This window comes from Ornithorhynchus anatinus, chromosome 4 (genome assembly GCF_004115215.2).
Source record: "Ornithorhynchus anatinus isolate Pmale09 chromosome 4, mOrnAna1.pri.v4, whole genome shotgun sequence".
In the NCBI taxonomy this organism is placed as follows: domain Eukaryota; kingdom Metazoa; phylum Chordata; class Mammalia; order Monotremata; family Ornithorhynchidae; genus Ornithorhynchus; species Ornithorhynchus anatinus.
This window is the reverse complement of record NC_041731.1, coordinates 123,278,907-123,292,981: the sequence shown is the minus strand read 5'-3', so window position 1 is coordinate 123,292,981 and position 14,075 is coordinate 123,278,907.

Here is a 14,075-nt window from a genome sequence, read left to right as displayed (position 1 = left end):
ATTTACTTTATTAATGATGTGTATATATCCATGATTCTATTTATTTATTTTGATGGTATTGATGCCTGTCTACTTGTTTTGTTTTATTTTTGTTTGTCTCCCCCTTCTAGACTGTGAGCCTGTTGTTGGGTAGGAATTGTCTCTGTGGACGAATTGTAATAATAGTAACGATGACATTTGTTAAGCACTTACTATGTGCAAAGCACTGCTCTAAGCACTGGGGGAGACACAAGGTCATCAGGATGTCCCACATAGGGCTCACAGTCTTCATCCCCATTTTACAGGTGAGGGAACTGAGACCAGAGAAGTGAAGTGACTGGCCCAAAGTCCCACAGCTGACAAGTGGCAGAAGCGGGATTAGAACCTGTGACCTCTGACTCCAAGCAGTTAGAACAGAGTTCTACATAGCAGCGTGGCTCAGTGGAAAGAGCACGGGTTTAGGAGTCAGAGGCCACAGGTTCTAATCCCGGCTCTGCCACCTGTCAGCTGTGTGACTTTGGGCAAGTCACTTATCTTCTCAGTGCCTCAGTTACTTCATCTGTAAAATGGGAATTAAGACTGTGAGCCCCACATGGGACAACCTGATTCCCTTGTATCTACCCCAGTGCTTAGAAAAGTGCTCGGCACATAGTAAGCACTTCACAGATACCAACATTATTACATTATTAAGCACTCAATAGACTGTAAGCCCGTCAGAAGGCAGGGACTGTCTCTAACTGTTGCCGACTTGTTCATTCCAAGCGCTTAGTACAGTGCTCTGCACATAGTAAGCGCTCAATAAATACTATTGAATGAATGAATGAAAGGATTGAATGAATAAATGAGAAGGGAAAGGGGATGAGTGTCATTGGAGCAGAGCATCTGGGGAGAGAGTGCCATTTAAAAGAAGAAACAGAGCTTTGAAAACTGCCGATTGCCCAGGCAACCGTCTTCCCTATTAGATTGTAAGATCACTCAGAACAAGACTCAGATCTACTTACTCTATTGTACTGTCCTCCCCCAGATGCTCACTACACCTTAAGGGCTCAGAAAATGCCACTGATTAACTTACTGTCAATTTGTATATGCTCATGATGCAGAGGGGATTGATGAGTTCTTTGTTGGTTTTACCGGACACATTCTCTGATAAAATCTCACCAGCAGAAGCATCATCTTTCAACCAGAATATGGAGCTGCTAGTGGGAGTTCGGGTACGTGATGCAGGTGTGCATCACCTAAGGTACATTTGATTGGATTATGGGCCTCCCGGGGGCATCCTGATCACTTTCCACCCAATTGAAGGTGCTCATTTCTACATGCTCATGAGTCATTTCCTCTGATTGGATCCTGTATATATATTGGGTGGATGTACATATTTATTTGTGACCCAATATATACATGTATATATTGTACATGTATATACTGGGTGACAGGTGGGATGGTTTTGGTAAAGCTGAACTTTTGGGTATATTACTATCCTTTGGATGCATTTAGGATATAGTGAGGGTAACATCAGTGCAGGGTTATGAATCATGCTCTTTCCTTCCCTACCAAGCTAGCTGCAGCTTAGTGGTGGCATTCATTCCTTTCCCAAGTCCCTCTTCCCCAATCATAATTGTTTCTTACTACTAAAGAGACTTTCTAGAGCAAAACCATTAAACTGTTTTCTAAAATGAGGAAAAAAACAGCCTTTACAACTTTCTGATTTTTGTTGATGTCATCTCTACTCTTTTTCTTCCAGATGTTACTAGTCTCCCTTCTATAATAATAACTGTGGCATTTGTTAAGCACATGCTATGTGCTTAACACTGTACTAAGCACTGAGATGGATACAGAATTCTCAGTTCAGACACGGTCCCTGCCCCACATGGGGCTCCTAGTCGAAATAGGAAATAGAAAGGTATGTCATCCCCATTTTACAGATGAGGAAATCAAATCATAAACAACTTAAGTGATTTGCTCAAGATCACATAGCAGACAAGAGGTGGAGCTGGGATTAGAACCCAGGTCCTCTGACTTCCAGGTCTGTGCTCTTTCCACTAAGCCATGCTACTTCTCTGCATTCTACTGCTCTCCCAATCTGTGATTTATCCAAATATCCACCTCCCACCCTAGACTGTAAGCTCTCTGCGGGCAAGGATCAAGTCCACTAACTCTTTTGGGTTCTCTCTCAAGTACTCAGTACATGCTCTGCTCCCTTTAGATGCCCAATAGATGGTGCCAAAGTGATGATTGATTGTGTGTCCATTTGTGTGAATGGTTTCAAAGAGAATGCTATAACAGTAATAATATAAATAATAAAAAACAATAATGACAATGATAAAAATGAAAATAATAGTGGTGGCGTTTGTTAAGCACTTACTATGTGCCAAGCACTATATTAAGTGCTAAGGTAGATACAAGATAATCAGGCATGACATGGGGCTCTCAATCTAAGTAGGAAGGAGAACAGGTAATAATAATAATAATAATAATAGGGAAATTTAAGCACTTATTATGAGCCAAATACTGTTCTAAGCACTGGGGTAGAAACAAGGTAATCAGGATGGACACAGTCCCTGACCCACATGAGGCTCACGGTCTTAATCCCCATTTTGCAGATGAGGTAACTGAAGCACAGAGAACTTAAGTGACTTGCCCAAGGTTGCCCAGCAGACAAGTGGCAGATCCGGGACAAGAACCCACATCCTCTGACTTCCAATCCCATGTTCCCATTTAGCAAATGAGGTAGCTGAGGCACAGAGAAGATTAGTGACTTACCAAGGTCACCCAGTAGGCACGTGACAAAGCTAGGATTAGAACTCAGATCTGCTGATTTTCAAGCCAGTGCTCTTCCACGCAACCTGCTTCTCTACTATTTATTAAATGTTTCCTAAATAGAATTTGACTGCTGACTGTGTGCAGAACACCGTCCTAATTTTCATGATAGAATTCTCAGGTTAGAATTAGACACTGTCTGTGGCTCACAATTAAAGATACGTTCTGCTGCCAAAACATCCGACACTGGAGTTGTTTGGGCCGAAGGGTCTGTGCTTGAGTCATCCATTTATGCGGGATATTTTTTCCCTTCATTCCTGCTGTTTCAATCTGAAATCCAATCCAAATCCAACCTGCTTATTTTGCCTCTACCTCAACATCTGGAAGAGAATAAGCACTTCATCACTACTGTTCTGACTACTGCTATCCCTTTCATTCATCTGATTATCAGGAACACCCTATTAGCCACCCAGGTCATGGGCAATAGGCTTTTTATGTACTGGGAGTCCCACGTGGGACAGGGACTGAGTGCGATATGATTATTTTGTGTCCATCCCACCGCTTAGTACAGTACTGGACACAAGGTAGCACTTAACAAATGCCATCATCCTCATTATATCTACCAACTCTGTAGTTTGTACTTCCTCAAGTTCTTAGTCTCTGTTCTGCGCTCAATAAATCCCATTGCTAGGCACTTCCTCTGACCAAAATTTTAAAATTATTTCTTTTCCTATGGTGCCTGTTCTCCCCTGGACTTTTTCTCTAAGTCTTTAGCCTATCCAATCAGCTCATGCATTCTGTGTTCCAACTCAAGTTTCAAAGAGACATCTGTCTGATAAAAAACAAGTGCCGGTTCCTATTTCCATTAAAACACACAACATGTGCTTTGCAAAGTGGAGCTCCCGTGATAACGTGGCCATTGATCTCTACCCTCCTGAACGGTCTGGTCGACTTTCCATTACAGTCACTAACTTTCAGAGTTTTACATCTGTACATAAAACTTGTTCCAGTGTGAAACTTGGCATTTAGGGTTTACCCAGAACTCATTCATTTTTAATTGATTTAAGACTAAAAATTGCCTTGGAAATTTTTCAGTCCCATGAGTGGAAAAACCATAGATATGTACAGATGCTTTGAGGTTCTCTTGGGCCTTGGGAATGTATTTTTTATGACTTCTTTCTTCTGTGGGGGAAGGTCGGGAAAAGCAGCTGAACATATGTACTAAATCTATTTTATTTATCCTTTTTTCAATCACCAGCATGCAGAAATGATTGTTTTCTTCAGGCATCAGGGACACTGGCACAAAATTTCTGAACACGTATGGTATTTTGGATCAATAATCGTTTTTGGAAACGCTGACAAACACTTAATTTCAGAGTTGTTGCCATGGAAACTTCTATCTTGGCTTAAACATAATGGCTTTATTCTTTTGCTAAACACTGGATGGTAATTTTTAAAGACGGTGTTTGTGTTGGCCAGCTCACAGGTTTCTAATAACACTTCAGGTCTTGGCTCTGAGTGAGGCTACATATTGCTGATCTATATAATAGGGGTAATAATTCTCAAGGAGATGATGTATATCTAGGGCTTTCAGCTTCTTAGAAATTCCCTGCAAATTGAAGGTGAGAGTGGCTGCCTAAGCAATGTGGCCTAGTGAAGACAGCATGGGTCTGGGAGTCACAGGTCCTGAGTTCCAATTCTGACTCCACCACTTGCCTGGTGAGACTCGGGCAAGTCACTTGCCTTCACCCCCCAGGCCTTGATTCCTGGTTCTAAAGCTTTCCGGGTTCTAATCCTAGCTCCTCTACTTGTCAGCTGTGTGACTTTGGGCAAGTCACTTCACTTCCCTGTGCCTCAGTTTCCTCACCTGTAAAATGGGGATTAAGACTGTGAGCCTCACATGGGACACCCTGATTACCTTGTGTCTATCCCAGTGGTTAGAACAGTGCTTGGCACAAAGTCAGCGCTTAACAAATTCCATCATCATTATTATTATTATTCCTTATCTGTAAAATGGGGATTGAATGATCAAGTGGGACAGGAACTGTTCCTGGCCTGATTATCTCATAGGAGCAATAATGATAATAATTACGCTACGATGTGCAAAAGCAATGTTTTAAGCATTGGGGTTGATAAAATATCAATATCGACTCACACGACTAAAGGGGAAGAAGAGCAGGTAAAATGGAGACAAAACTTTACAGGTGTGGTAACTGAGCACCCAGAAGTTAAGTGACTTGCCCAAGGTCATAGAGCCAACAAGTAGCGAAGGCAGGAATGGGATCAATGTCCTCTGACTCCCAATCCAGTGCTCTTTCCACTAGGTCATGCTGCTTCTCTGAATCTACCCCAGCACTTAATACAGTGCCTAACAAATTCACGACTCGAATTATTATTAATTCTTAATTATCTTTGCTGTTAATGAGACCCCACATCTGATCTGAGAAATATTCAGAACTGCACTAACCAATTAAAGGATGACCAGGAAGAAAGTGAGACCCATCCACTTCACTGATCCCATGCCTTGTCCTTTCCTTTTCTTGGAAATCAATACTTCTTTGAATGCAAGCCTCCATGTGATTCTCTTCAATCCCAATTCTTTAAATAGAAAAAGGCAAAACTCCATCCATCGGGTGTCTCATTAGAAAAAGTAAGTTAAAACACCTGTGTTCCAGGAGTGTACAATCGCAGAGATGCCGGTAGTGATCAGCCAAGTAGCCCAGAGAACCCAATACCTTTCATTTTAGATGAGGGAGGAGGGGAAACAGACTCCTTCTGGGCAAACTCATAAGAAGGGCTCCTTTCTTCTCCCTCTTTTCCTTTCCCATCTCTGACAAGTGTCTTTGAGGTGGGTTTTCTGGATGCTATGCTCTTTCTCTTCATGGAAGTGGTACTAAATGCCATCAGATTTCTGTGATTCTACCTCAAGATTTAGAATTTTTTGAAACAAATTCTGGGGGCGGGAAAGGAATGAGACAGATGAGAAACGTTTTAAAATACAGAGAGGCAAGATTCTATTTCCTTTCTGGCCCCTCTTTAGGTTGAAATTGGGGAGATTTGGGTGGAATAGGTTATGTACTCCTTGAACATATGGAATTCAGTAGAAGGCTGGAATAAAATTTGGAGGTGACTATTACTCATAATAAACTCCTGGCAAGTGACCCCATTTTCCATTACTGTTTACTCTTGGTTTTCTCTCCTCCTTCATAGTTGTTCTTTTCCCATCCTTCTCCAAATTCAGAGATGAAACATTATCCTTATTAATAAAAATGATAATGGTATTTCTTAAGTGCTTACTGTGTGCTAAGTACTATTCTAATACTAATACTGCTAATGATGGTATTTGTTAAATGCTTACTATGTGCCAAGCACTGTTTTAAGCACTAGGGTAGAGTCAAGGTAATCAGTTTGTCCCAAGTGGGGCTCATAGTCTTAATCCCCATTTTACAGATGAGGTAACTGAGGCCCAGGGAAATGAAGTGACTTTCCCAAAGTCACATAGCTGATAAGTGGCAGAGCAGGGAACTAGAACTCATGACCTCTGACTCCCAAGCCCAGGCTCTTTCCGCTAAGCCACTCTGCTTCTCAACGCTGGTGTGGAAGATAATTAAGTCCCATATAGGGCTCCCAGTCTACGCAGCAGGAAAAACAGGCAGGGAACTTATCTACCAACTCTGTTATATTGTACTCTCCCAAGTTCCTAGTATTGTGCTCTGCACATAGTAAGTCCTCAAAATCTTTAACAGGTATTGAATCCCCATTTTGCAGATGAGGAATCTGAGGCACAGAGAAGTTAAATGACTTGTCCAAGGTCATCCAGCAGGTAAGTGGCAGAGCTATTAGAACTCAGGTCCTCTGACTCTCAGATCCATGATCTTTCTACTAGGCCACATTGCTTCTCAAGGACACAGCTAACTCCATAACACTTTACAAACTGGAAAATTATGATTCTGACCTTCCTCCAATTAGATGAAGGCATGCAGAGCTGGTTCAGCATCTTGTCTTACGCCATCAAGTTGGTTCCGACCTATAGCGACACCATGAACTCATCTTTCCTAGAAGGCTCCACCTCCATCTGCCATTGTTCTGGTAGTGGATCCATAGCGCTTTCTTGGTAAAAATATGGAAGCAGTTTACCACTGCCGCTTTCCACGCAATAAACCTGTGTCTCCGCCCTCAAGTCTCTCCCGTGCCGCTGCTGCCCAGCACAGGTGAGTTTTGACTTGTAGCGGGTTGCCTGCCATTCACTAGCCACTGGCCAAGCTAGGAATGGGATGGACAGGCTTCTGTTTGACTGTCCCCTCCCCATAGTCGAGACTGGTAGAGGACTGGAAACTCTCCATGTGTGACCCTGAGAGGGGGTTCAGCATAACTCCTTGATTAATCAAACAATTCATGGTATTTATTGAGCACTTACTATATGTAGGGCCACTGTTACATAGTACCCTCCCAAGTGCTTAGTACAGTGCACAGAGTAAGTGCTCAATAAATACAGTGGAATGAATGAATGAATAATAAGATCTTGGAAGATTACAACAGAGTTGGTAGATGTGATCCTTGCCCACAAAGAGCTGACAGTCTAGGTGGGAATACAGACATTAAAATAAATTATAGATAGGGGAAATGGCAAGTATAATAATAATAACTGTGGTATTTATTAAGTGCTTACTTTTTGCCAGGCACTTTACTAAGCGGTGGGAGGGATACAAGCAAATTGGGTTGGAAACAGTCCCTGTCCCACATTAGGCTCACAGTTTCAATCCCTATTTCACAGATGAGGTAACTGAGACACAGAGAATTGAAGAGACTTCCCCAAGGTCACACAGCAGACAAGTGGTGGAGCTTGGATTAGAACCCATGACCGTCTGACTCCCAGGCCCTTGCTCTATCGATTGATGCTGGGGGTCTGGGTGTGGGATTATCAAAGGGCCTAAGGGAATAGTGAGGCTGTTTGGGAAAGAGAATTCAAGTGCTTAAGGGATATAGTTCACGCGGAAGGGAGGGCAAACAGGTGGGAAAATAAAGGGTTGGTCAGAGAGGGCCTCTTGCAGGAGATGTGGTTTCAGTAATAAAGTTGGTATTTGTTAAGCGCTTACTATGTGCAGAGCACTATTCTAAGCGCTGGGTAGATACAGGGTAATCAGGTTGTCCCATGTGAGGCTCACAGTTAATCCCCATTTTACAGATGAGGTAACTGAGGCACAGAGAAGTGAAGTGACTTGTCCACAGTCACACAGCTGCCAAGTGGCAGAGCCGGGATTCGAACCCATGACCTCTGACTCCCAAGCCCGGGCTCTTTTCCACTGAGCTACGCTCCTTCTGAACACTTAACGTGTGCAGTAGCAAGTGCTTGGAAGAGTATACAACAGAGTTGGTAAGCATGATTTCTGCCCACAAGGAGCTTATAGTCTAGAGGAAATAGTGGAGCGTAAGGGTATGATCTTAAGTGCTGTAAGCCTGGAAGTGGGGTGAATATCAGCTGCTTAATGGGTACAGATCCGAGTGCATAATTGACCCGGAATGGAGGGCTAGTAGGGGAAATGAGAGCTTAGTTTGGGAAGGCGTCTTGGAGGAGGAGTGATTTTAGGATGGCTTTGAAGGAGGGGAGAGTGGTAAAGTGTCAGAGGTGAGGGGGAAAGATGTGCAAAAGAAGTGTGTCACAATGTGGGCAAGCTCCACTCCGATCTAAGATCCATTCCCTGGGTGTGATTTATGGCAGCCTACTGGTATTGATCCCCCAGCCTTTATCCCCTTCAACTGCCACTTCTACATCACCTAAACACTTGGATACACAAATATTTAGGTACATATCTAACGGCAGGTACAAATATTTATACTCTATTGCTTCCTCCCACGTGTAATTTACATTAATGTCTGTTTCAACTTCAAGATAGTGAGCTCCTTGATCATAGTTGTGGTGTTTATTAAACACTTCCTGTATGCCAAGCCCTGGGGTATATGCATTCTAAGCACCATGGACACAATCCTGTCCCACATGGGGCTCACAGGGGAGGATTCAAGTCTACGAATTCCACTGTACTCTCCTAAACTCTGAGAATGTACTCTGCACGGGGTCGTGCTCAAAAAATACCATCGATTGATACTGTCCGCAAAGCACTGTGATAAAAATAATAATGATAATAATTATGGCATTCGTTAAGCACTTATTGTGTGCCAGACATTGTACTAGACTCTGGGGCGGATATCAGGTAATCGGGTTGGACACGGTCCCCGTCCCTCGCGGGGTTCCCAGTTTCAATCTCAATTTTATAGATGAGGTAACTGAGATACAGAGAAGTGAAGTGACTTGCCCAAGGACAAAGAGCAGACAAGGTGGGGAGCCGGCTTTAGAACCCATGACCTTCTGACTCTCAGGCCTGTGCTCTAGCCACTAAGCCATGCTGCTTCCCTATGCTTCTCTGTACTGAACATATCAGAAAAGTGATCATCATTCATTTAATTGCATTTATTGAGCACTTACAGTGAGCAGAGCACTGCAGTAAGTGCTTGGGAGAGTACACTATAGCAATAAACAGACATATTCCCCCTCCACAATGAGTTTATAGTCCAGGCACAGTAACCACACTAGAGGGAACTCAAAATCTAGGGGGAGTCATGGAGTTTGGTACGAGGACAGACATGCAAGGACAAGACCGAAATGATGAAAATGGCAAAACAAGGATAACAGTAAGTGCAAAAAGAATAGCAGAGAGGCATCATGGTCCAGTGGCTACAACATGGGCCTGGGAGTCAAAAGGAGCTGGGTTCTAATCCCACTTCCTCCACTTGTCTACTGTGCAACTTTGGACAAATCATGTATTCATTAATTCATTCATTCAGTTGTATTTATTGAGCTCTTACTGTGTGCAAAGCACTGAACTAAGAGCTTGGAAAGTACAATATGGCAATAGAGACAATCCCGCCCCACAACAGGCTCATTGTCTATAGAGGGGCAGACAATACAAAGAAACAGGTATGAATATGAATAGAATTACAGATACGTAAGTACTATGGGTCTGGGATGGGGGGGTGCGGGGGTGGGGGGAGCACAAAGGGAGCAAGTCGAGGTGACGCGGAAGGGAGGGGGAGCCGAGGAAAAGGTGGTTTAGTCTGGGAAGGCCTCTTGGAAAAGGTGCACCTGCAGAAGGCCTTTGAAGGAGTAAGAGTGATTGTTTGGAGGATTTGAGGACAGAGGATTCCAGGCCAGAGGTAGGACGTGGGACGGGGTTGACGGCGGGGCAGGCGAGAACAAGGCCCAATGAGGAGGTGAGTGGCAGAGGAGCAGAGTGTGCCGGCTGGGATGTAGAAAGAGAGAAGGGAGGTGAGGTAGGAAGGGGCAAGTAAGGGAGAGCTTTCAGTTCTCTCATCTGTAAAATGATGATTAAGACTGTGAGCCCCCTTTTCCACCACTTGTCTGCTGTGTAGTCTTGGGCAAGTCACTTTACTTCTCTGTGCCTCAGTTACCTCATCTGTAAAATGGGGATTAAGACTGTGAGCCCTGTCCACCCCAGGGCTTAGTACAGTGCCTGGCACATAGAAAACACTTAACAAATACCACAATTATTATGATAAAAATTATTTTTATTTGGATTGTGTCCAACCTGCTAAGCACGTATCTACCCCAGCACTTAGTACAATGCCTGTCATATATTAAGTGCTTAACAAGTACCATTAAAAAAGAAAAAAACATTGTAGATATAACAGCAGATTTGTAGACCCTGTTCAAGCAGGATCTGACACAGCCTTCCCAATTTTCCCTACTCCAGCAAGGCAGGAGGGAAACACATCCCTTTCCCTCCTTCCTCCCCCCACCCCCACCCTCCCACGCAATCCCAGGCATCATTCCCAGGGCCTTGGCACTCGGGAATATTTTATATCTTATTTAATATATTTTACACTCTGTACTTCCCTTTAATGACCGAGCAAAGCAATAAAGAGCATGCTTAACAAAATGCGAAGGCAATAAAGTGGGGTGGTGTTGCTTACACTTTGGAAGAGAATTTGAAGTGACATAAACAAATGGGCAAAAGAAGCCTACAAAAACAAGATGGCATTCAATTTAGGTGCGAAAGACAAACATAGAATTGGGGAAAATTGGCCCAGTATAAGTTCGGCAGGAAGAGACACAAGGATCATAGTCGGCCAGAAGATGAAAAATACGAGTCAGCAGTGGGCTGTATTAGCAACAGTATGTTATATAAGCTTCGGGAAAATACGCTTCTATATTCTGTCCTGAACAGGCCTCTTATTGCAGTCCAGATCTCATTTTAATTCGAAACTAAAAAAGAATGTAGAGAAAGTGGAGAGGCTTCACCAAAAGACCGTGACCAATCCCTCTCAGGGTCGTGCCTGGAGAGTTTCCAGTACTCTACTGGTCTCCTCTACGGGACGGAGAGTCAAGCAGAAGCATATCCCTTCCATTCCTTATTCATTCATTCAATAGTATTTATTGAGCGCTTACTATATGCAGAGCACTGTACTAAGCGCTTGGAATGTACAAATCGGCAACAGATAGAGACAGTCCCTGCCCTTTGATGGGCTTACAGTCTAATCGGGGGAGTGTCCCAGGTGACCCTGGGGTACCGACCATCTCAAGGTCAAATGCTACCTCGTGACCTCCTGAGCCAGCAGGCAGAACTCGGAAGCGAGGGTGGGATACTGACCCCACAACCCAAACTGCCAGATTGACAGCCCAAGCTGGGAATACCGAAGGTGCCTCTCGCCCCCGTGCCAATCAAATTAGGAATGAAGGAGGGGGAGGGCAGAGATTGGATAAACTGAGGCCAGAAGCTGGAATGGCCCAAGGGCACAGGTGATAAATACCTGCCGCCTCTAACCTTCTGTGCGGAGGAATGGGACTCGCGGCAGCCGGCTGCAGGTTGCCTCTGTCCAGAACATGAGAAGGCCTCTCCGCCTGCACCATGTGAGGAGCCCTGGGATGGGTGAGTGTCCTGTCCTGCTGAGAGCTCGTGGGGTTGGAAGCCAGATGCTTCACCATGGGTATGAAACGTTTAAAAATGGATTTGATGTTTAAGTGGGTGCCTCCCCAGCGGGACGTGAACAGGGTGGGAGGTAGCCGCCTCACCAAGCGTGAGTAACCATAAGTGGGTAATGCATAACTGCGTTTAACACATAAGTGTATGTAACGCATAAGTGTATGTTACGCATAAGTGTACGTAACTCATTAGTGTTTAACGCATAAATGTATTTAATGCAAAGTTGGATTCCTCCTGGGTGGGGCGAGCACATGGTGGGAGCCAGCCACCTCGCCACGTTGCGAGGAAATCATAAGTGGGCTCGGGTGTCTGGCCACACGCAAGTAACATATCAGTGTATTCCTCCCATTAGGGAAGCTCTAACACCATATTCCTCCCAAAGGGGAAGCTTTAACACCATGTTTCCCCCAAAAGGGAAGGCCGATTGTCGCATCTAAATAATTAATTAATTCAATTCGCCCCACGGAATAAATTCTATACAAAACTCAGTTTTCCATCCCCGGCCTCTCTCTCTCTTGTCGCGCCGATTCCGAAAGAACCTGTCCCCGGCGACGGGTGACAGGGAGACAGGCAGACAAGAACAATGGCAATAAATAGACTCAAGAGGAAGAACATCTCATAAAAACAATGGCAACTTGGGCAGTGGCTAGCAAGTCGCGAGAAATCTGCTACAAAGTCAAAGCTCACCTGTGCTGGGCAGCAGCGGCATGCGAGAGAGTCGAGGGTGGAGACTCTTGTTTACTGCGAAGAAGGAGGCTACGGTAAACCACTTCTGGACTTTTACCAAGAAAACTCTATGGATATACTACTAAAAGGATTGCAGATGGAGGTGGAGCCTAATGGGAGGGATGTGTCCATGATGTCACTATGGGTTGGAGACGACTCAGCGGCATAAAACAAGACAACATGAGCAAAAGTTTGGAAAATCAATGTTTCGAAGAAACGGGAAGTACCACGCCCTAGTGGAAATAGCACAGGCCTGGGAGTCAGAGGACCTGGGGTCTAATCCCAGCTCTGCCACTTGTCTACTTGACCTTGGGCAAATCTTCTCTGTGTCCCAGTTACCTCATCTGCAAAATAGGAATTAAATTTTACTCCCTCCTACTTAATCTGTGAGGTCCAAGTGGGACGAGGACTGTGCTCAACCTGATTATCTTGTATTTACCCCTGCACTTAATACAGTGTTCGGGACATAGTAAGTGCTTAACTAGTACCATCAAAAATGTTAAAGGGATAGGCATTACTGAATGGTAAAAAAACCAGAAGGAATTTAAAAAGGATGTAATAACTATTTGCAATAATGAGATAATTCTAACCAGTTCTTGTCTGTGCCAACTAAGAGATGCAAAACTGGAAGCAGACATTAGTTTGGGTACTGTATTGGATGCAAGGAGGACTTTCTAATCAATAATGTAGGTAATGTACCCATTTACCATGTGGAATCCCAGTGATCTATTCTGGATAGTTTTCAACTAATGTCTTGGAGGCAAGGGTCTAGAACCCAGGCCCGGGAGCCAGAAGATCCTAGGTTCTAATCCCGGCTCTGCCACTTGTCTGCTTTGTGCCCTTGGGCAAGTCACTTCACTTCTCCATGCCTAGGTTACCTCATCTGTAAAATGGGGACTGAGACGTGGGACAGGGACTGTGTCCAACCTGATTTGCTTGTGTCCACTACAGCGCTTAGTACAGTGCCTGGCACATAGTAAGCGCTTAACAAAGACCACAGTTATTATGATTATTATGAGTTCTTAAGTTTCCTTCCAGCAACAACATTTGAGGATTCTCCGATCTCATGATTAGCCAGGATGCATTATTCTTCTCTTATTGTTCATCTGAGCTATATATCTTGGCGTGGTGCCTCAAAATATGCACCTTATAAATGGACTATATTTCATTTCTGCGAATGATGTGTGGGAGTTCATAGATCAACTATTATTACTCAGGGTTTTAAGATTCGGGAGCTCTAAAGTGGCAGCTCAAAGTCATCTTTCACCTCCATGACATGACAGAGAAGCTCATGTTCTGAATTATACAAAACCCAACATAATAATGGTCACTGATGAGGTGAGCTGGTGAAGTTAAGATGCTAAGCTCGAAGAGGGTTGGGAATGTGTCTGTTTATTGTTGTATTGTACTCTCCCTGGCACTCTGTACCCAATAAGTGCTCAATAAATATGATTCAATGAACAATTGAATGAAAGTTAGTCGATTGTACTTAATAATAATGTTAATGTTGGTATTTGTTAAGCGCTTACTATGTGCCGAGCACTGTTCTAAGCGCTGGGGTAGACATAGGGGAATCAGGTTGTCCCACATGGGGCTCACAGTCTTAATCCCCATTTT